Below are 7,388 nucleotides of genomic sequence, written 5' to 3'. Positions count from 1 at the left end.
GTGTTCTGAGAAATGCATTGTTGGGCGATTTCATGGATGCACAAACATCATAGTGTGTACTTACACAAACCTAGATGGTATAGCCTGATACATACCTAGGCTGTATGCTACTAATCTCATGGGACCACCGTCACGTATGTGGTCCATCTTGATAGAAACATTGTGATGCAGCACATGACTGTACCTGGAAAATGAGATGGAGTCAATTGCGTGCTTTCCTCTGGAGATGGTGAGCTGCTCAGGTGCAGGAAGGGGGTAGGAAGACAGTCTGGTTCCACTTCTAGACTCAACAACAAAGATCTGAGATCAGTTTTCTTGTCCTGTTTCCATCAGCTCTAAAGTTGACTGGGACAATTCTTCTCAAAATGGCTACTGTAGCCCTAAATTTAAAGAAAAGGAGATTACTGGGAGGAAAAGCATGAAAAAAAAGAAAGTAAGGAATCTCAGTACGGAGATCATTAAAAATTTAATGATTCTATTTTATCAACTGGAATAAATGTAATTGCTGCTATTTGTACGTGGTTGTCCTCGTTCCTCTTCTCCCATCTCCCTTCTCCTGGGATTGCCAGACCTTGGCATTTCAGGGAGTGACCAGTGTAGTGAGTTTCTTTACTCACTTCAAAGAGTAGCCCGGAGGAGCTGTTTACCAATGACATAACTGGAAGATCTTACATCCCGTGCAATATTCATCATTCATTCAATCTTTCACTGATTCAACTAAGATTGTTGAATTCTGCTACATCACACATCTGAGACTGGTACTGGAAATACAGCCATGGCCATTACCATAATGAAACAGGTCCCATATTCTTACTCCTGCCACCTCCAGTGACCCAAGTTCTCACTTCCAATTTAAGATGAGGTTCACTTGCTTGCGTGGGGTTCCCTGTGTCCTCCAATCAATTAACCTCCTGCTATGACTCTGTGAATGAAAGCGCATTTCCTCTGACCGTTTTTAAAGAGGCGTGTAGCACGGTATTTAAGGGTACCATCCCTGTGGCTGGACTGTCTGAGTTCATATCCCAGCACCATCAATGACTACCTGCGACCTTGAGCATGTGACTATCCTCTCTGTGCTTTAGCTCCTTTACCTATAAAATGAAATAGTAATAGTGTCACCACAAAGAGCTATTGGAAGGATTAAACAACTAGATACCCATAAGATACTCAGAATGTTACCTGGCACGTAATGAGTGATATGTGTGTGTATAATAATAATGACAATTATTATTATTATTATTATTATAGTTGAAAGCAGAACTATGCCAAATAAGCTCGTCTAAGGATGGAATGAGTGTGGAAGGGGGTGGTGAGGCGAGAAATGGCAGAAATTTCGGTGAGCAGAGATTGCTCACTGTAATTTACTTTGCAGCAAGTTTGAATAGACCATTACCACATTTTTAAAGTGAAGTAAGTCTAAAGTATTTCTCCATCTTTGGTTAAGTAGAAGCCAATGGAACAGAAGTTTACCAGAGCCTGTTTCATCATGCTAGCACTTCCACTGAAAAGCATCCACAACTGTTAACTTGTTATCATTTTTATTAATATGTAATCAATTAATAAGAACATATGTGTTCCACAGACAAATCCCAAAGATGGTTAAATCGAGCTTACAGTGAACATGAGAACCTTGCCAAGATTCTAAAGACCTGTTTTCTAGTGGAATTCACAGTTTGTAGTCACAGTTCAGAAAGATGCTTTCCTAAGCAAAAATGTAAATATGTCCAAATACCCCAAATAAAACCACTAGCACCAAATGCTATATACATTTCAGTCTACACCAGAGGCAAGAAGGTTCCCACGGGGTCAATACCCGAGTCAGCAAGGTTCAAAAGAGCTGTGATTTTGCTAATTGAAACTTACATAGGCCGTCATTTGTGAAAGGACTTTCAAAATTGTCTGCGACCCCACCAAAAGGAAAGAGGAACCCTCAGGCAATAAATATACACCAACACAATGCCATTCCCCATCCTAACTGGGAAATGAGTAGATGTGTCTAGTAAAAACTCACCAAGTCCACTCTCTTTACCTCAAGTTAAGGCCTTGCTAATGGTAAAAAAAAGTCAAAATAGCAGGATTAGCAAATGAAATAATAGTATTAAGTCCGGTTATTATAATAATATGCTATTCTCTTTGCCTAGCATTTCTCTTCTTTCCTTCTCTACCTGACAAGTCCTATAAGTTTTTCAAGGTAGGGTTTTAAAGTTTTGTCTAATCTGTGAAGTCTTCCCCAACTTCCCTGGGCAGGGTGGCCATCATCTCCTTGGGAATTTTATAGTTGTTGCGGCGTTTCCCACGTTGTATGACAGTTAATCAAATTTGTCTCCTCCCTGGACTGTGACTCCTCCAGGGCAGAAGCTATGTCTTGCTCACCTTTTTCCCCTAAGGCCTAACTCAATGCTTGGCACATTGTATTGGTTAATGATTAATTCACAAGTTTAATGTTCATACTAATTAACAATTACTGTTATGATATGAGAAGAGATTCTCATGAACATTGCAACAGGAACCTCACAGAATCAGAACTTAAAGCATTTCTTAGAATCTCCTATTGGTCTGTCAGAAAGACAAAGGAACCCCAAAACATAAGGTTGAGCAGGAGCCAGCCTGGTGAATGTAGGACCGTGGGGGATGCTACAACTAGAGAGAAGAGCACGCTCAAAGGCCCAGAGGTGGAGAGAATATGCTGCAGGTGTAGAAAGCTAGAGGATTGCATTTAGGGAGAAAGAAGCCTTAAATTGCTGTTGGAGAGGTTACAGGCGCTTTTTACAAAGGGCTTTTTAGGCCATGCTAAGAAGTTTGTCCTTTGCCTGAAATGGATGAGGAGCTGTTGAGCAGCTATAAACAGCACGGTAACATAATGAGAATTGTGCAGGCATCGATCAGAGTGCATCCAGTGGATTCGAAAGAGCGACAGGACTGGAGACCAAGGCATCTGTTAGGAGGGTATTGTAGGAATCCACGTGAGTGATAAGTAGGTCCTTATTGACAGAGGAACAGAGATAAGAGGGTAGATGGACAGATAATGAGGTAGAACTGAGCTGACTCAGAACTGGCTGCATATAAAAAGACAAAAGAATATGAGAGAATGCTAAAGAACATGAAATTTTAAGGAGAATTCAAGGGGAAAAAGTCTGAGCATTGAGAGGAGGTAGTCCTTGAGGAGAAAGGGGAGGACCAGAATTTAGCAGTCCCGCAGAAGTGGGCTGAGCATACGTACTGGCTGACTCACACCAAACAGACAAACCCAACTTGTACCTTTTTGGTTGACTCCCAGTTTTCATCCAGCTCTCTCCATCTCACTCCCCTTCTGTCTTCCGGCCCAGGCCATTGCCTCCTTCTCTCACATCCCCACAACCCATCTCAGCCAAAAAAATAAAGAAACAGTACAAAACAATATGATAGCCTGGAGACCCGGGAGGGATGGTGGATGTGTGAAATATCCTTGTAGCTGCTATGTACTTATCGTTCCACATGATGTACAGCCACCAACTCACATATGTGCGTGCACTTTGTTCTGACCTGTGATTACCTGGAGGCAATCTCACGTCATCACTGCCTTTCTCAAGAGAGCTCATCTCTCCTAGCATATTATGGGTTTTGTACTTTTCCCGAATATTGATTGGATCAAAGGGATTGCTCATGTCCTAGCATGCAGCATTTCACTGTTCCTTTTGCTTTCCTCCACCAGAGGGCTACAGCAGAGAACTGGGAAGCAAAGAAAATGTTCAAGCTAGATATCTCTTAGTTGAAATCCTGGCTCTGTCAAACCACACACGTTAGCCCTCAGCAAGCTAGGGCACCTCTCCAAGACTCAGTTTGTTCGTTTAAAAAAATAATATGTAATGTCTAACTCACAAATTTGCTGTAAACATTAATAAAGTAAAAGGTAAACCAAGAGCCTAATACAGAAGCTGGTACATAGTGGAAGCTCAAAAGATGTATTACTCCCTCGATTTCACTTGCCGTTGTTGGGGCAGTGTCTTTCCTCCCTCAGAGCTGTGCTGCTTCTGGTAGTTTATGGAAACCATTCCACAAGACATTTCTGCTTTCTCTGAGTTCTGTTTCTGCAAACCCTTCGAACATCTTCCACAGGTCCTTATCCTCAAGTCCTACAGACACTTACTTATAAAGTATCGAGTCCCTTGGTTATTCTTCGTAGCTGTCCAGGTTTTCCTTTTCATACTGTTGACTTTATCCTCTACTCTGCTGTCTTATTGGCCATGTCACTTTCCTGGATTGCCTAATGCCCTTTTCTTTTCAAAACACTGTTTTCAACAGATTACTCTCTTTCCGCTGGTCATATTACCTAAGACACAGAAGGCAAAGTTCAACCCCAGGGCATTGGGATCCTCTCCTTTCTTAAAGGGGAATCACATTATATGATAAAGCAATTGCGTATTACGCTCAGCATTCCTGCCAGACATGTCTCCTCATTAAGACATTCCTATAGCCATGTAGGACCACCAAAATGTCCCCATCAGGACACCATACAGAATGATAACCAAAGCCAGCCACAAAGAAATGTACAGGGAAATCTGCTAAAAAAAAAAAAATCTATTTTCTATAATGAAAAATGAAATTCTCTATTATTTAGGTTCATCTTGTTTTCTCTTTCTTTTTTTTTTTTTACTATATTCACCTTACATTGTTTTCAAATTTCTGTTTAGACAAGTAATAGATTCTTCCTTTATTTCAATTTCTTAATTTCCTTTTGCATCTTATTACTCTGTAATTTAAATAGTAAAATGTCTCATTAAAGCCTCCATTAATAGCTTTAACAGCGTAATCTTTCCATTTCTCCTCATTTTTATGGTTTTAATAGTCTAGTATATAACTTTAATAGCCAAGTGTTACTTTAATAATATTTTCATTTTTCGGCATTTGTTTTAGATTTATACTTTCGCTGGGTTTTCTTTATTCCCCTGGAGAGCTTCACATATTTACTCTTCATCTCCTATTTTTGCTGGAGAAATACAACCCTCATTCAGGAAGTCATTATTCCGCCTATTTTAAAGACAAAAAAATTGAGGCTCCAAAAGGTTAAATATCTTGCATAAAGTTACACAGCTATTAAATTTGCAAGGCTAGAATTTAAACTCATGCCTATTGATTTCATAACCCAGAGCCCATTATGCTAGACAGCTTCAGACATGGAACTCCACCCAAAGCAAGCCTGGGGCACAGGGACAGAAGAAAGCTCTTCCCAAGGAGGGCTCCTCAGGTGTCGGGAGTGCAGAGAAGAACCTACCTCACCTTTTCTTTGAGGGCATTCGAATGCCGAGTTCAGGTCTGCAAGCTAGGTAGAACTGCTTCTTGTTGATTCATTTGAGAAGCAGCTAAAGAGGGCTTAACTGGCAGGTGGAAGGACCGTAAACCAAGTAGACTAAGATGGAGCAGGTTGTACTAGTAAAATGCGGACGCCTGATGGTGAAGGTGAGTTTTAAGCAAAACTTGAGGAAAGTGAGGGAATTGGGCAAGATGATATCTGGGGTGTGATCGATTGCATTCTTGTCCCAAATAGATCTTGCGTCTCTTTTTGAGGTTATAAATCACTGACCAATTGATATCAGGATTGGCCATGACTCTTTTTAACTAAAGAAATATGAGTGGAATGATGTATCTATTTCTAAGTGTTAAGAGCCGTGTTCCTGAGGCCAGCCCCGTGGCAGAGTGGTTAATAAGTTCATGCGCTCTGCTTCAGTGGCGCATGGCACCGCTTGTCAGGTCATGCTGAGGCAGCGTCCCACATAGCACAACCGGAAGGACCTAAAACTAGAATATGCAACTGTGAACTGGGGGGCTTTGAGGAGAAGAAGAAAAAACAAAAAAAAAGAAGAGAGGAGATTGGCAACAGACGTTAGCTCAGGTGCCAATCTTTAAAAAAAAAAAGCAATGGTCCTTAATGTTGTTCCCATATTTTCCTCTCATTTGCCATGCTATCACTTGCCATGCTATCAGTAACGTCTAGATAAGGGCTGCTCTTTCGACCTGAGTCAAAAATAACACACTGTAGAGTAGGCATTGGGCGTGGAAAAATATAAATCTTTGTTTTTATATGCCACTGAGATTTAGAGCTCTCCTAAGCTGAGACATAAGAAAGCTTTCAGGAATAGGAAACAGCATAAGCAAAGGCCCTGAGGAAGGATCATGCCCAGTGCCACTAAGGAGAAGAGAGAGGCCAGGGAAGTAGAAGCAGAGGGAGCAAGGTAAAGTTTAGCAGAAGCATCAGGGAGGGGCCCCATCCTGTAGGGGCTTACAATCTGTGGCAGAGAATTTGGCTTTTTCTTCTGAATGAATTGGTGAGTCATTGCCAGAGTTGAGTAGTAATTTCAGTATTCAAAGGATCACTTTGGCCACCGTATTGAAAATAAACTAAAGCAGGATGAGGATAGATGTAAGGAGAACTTTTAAGAGACTATTGGAGGAGATGATGGGGTGGCTCGGACCAGGATGGAAGCAGTAGCCAAGGACATGATGAGAAGGATTCAAAAAATGTAACCTGCTCAGTGGAGGCCTGACAGCCAGAGACTGTACGACAGCTGTGCTGTTCCATAAGGGTCTGTCTATCAGGGCTGAACAAAGCAGGACCTCACCCAGCCTATGTGGACACAGTGAAGAGGTGTCAATGGCAAGGGCAAGGCAGGTGGTCCAGGGCTCAGGGAAATGCTCAGGGTACAAAGAACCTAAAATTTTAACCAGGAACTGGAAGAAGCATCTAGGGTTGAAGTGCCACTTATTTTGAGAGCTAAGAAAAAGCTGCATTCAGAGGCATACACATGCGCAGGACTCACACCCGCCAGGACAGTCTACACCTCCCAGGAGGCACCTATCCCACAGGACACTGAGATGCCTTTGTTACAAAAGGTCTAGATTCCAGCTCTGCTACTGGGAATCAGATAAAGTCCCTGAGCATATTTCAGCAGCTTGAGGGTCCAGGCCCACCCCATGTGACTTGTCTTGTCTGTCTCGCCTCAAGCGAAATAAACATCCTTATAGACATCCTTCTTTGGGAAGCTCACTATTTCTCTTAAGATCATTCATTCAGTTAACAAGTATTGCATGCCAACTATAATTAGATCCCAGCCTAGGAGCTGGGATTAAAAATATCAACAAGAAAAAATAAATCTATCTGCCTAGAGAAGTTTTCCGTCAAAGTGAAACCAGCATGTGAACTGAAAATGATAGCCCCTGGGAGGGTAGGAGGACTGCGGGCGCAGTGCTACCATGGCAGAGACGTGGAGGCGCCCCAGCGAGAAAGGAAAGGCCCCCCCAGAAAGGTAGCCTGTGAGCAGCCCTCAAAGATTAAGGAGGAATTTGCTGCCATCAAAGGGAAGATACGTCAAATGGAAGGTAGACCTTGTCAACTCTTCTTCGTAGAAGTTTCA

General features: G+C 42.1%; 1 long non-coding RNA gene across 1 annotated transcript in view; it reads right to left on the bottom strand.

Moving 5' to 3' along the window:
* LOC124249158 (uncharacterized) overlaps positions 1-3,395 on the bottom strand; it is a 47,732-nt gene extending 44,337 nt beyond the window's left edge. Inside the window, exons 1-2 of the long non-coding RNA XR_006891285.1 lie at positions 3,259-3,395; positions 185-380 (exon numbers count right to left, since the gene is read on the bottom strand). This is a non-coding gene — a long non-coding RNA (uncharacterized LOC124249158). The remainder of the gene's footprint in view (positions 1-184; positions 381-3,258) is intronic.
* Between the last annotated feature and the right edge of the window lie 3,993 nt (positions 3,396-7,388).

Source organism: Equus quagga, chromosome 12 (genome assembly GCF_021613505.1).
Source record: "Equus quagga isolate Etosha38 chromosome 12, UCLA_HA_Equagga_1.0, whole genome shotgun sequence".
NCBI lineage: Eukaryota > Metazoa > Chordata > Mammalia > Perissodactyla > Equidae > Equus > Equus quagga.
The sequence above is the reverse complement of the archived record's forward strand: the minus strand, read 5'-3'. Positions and strand labels throughout refer to the sequence as shown.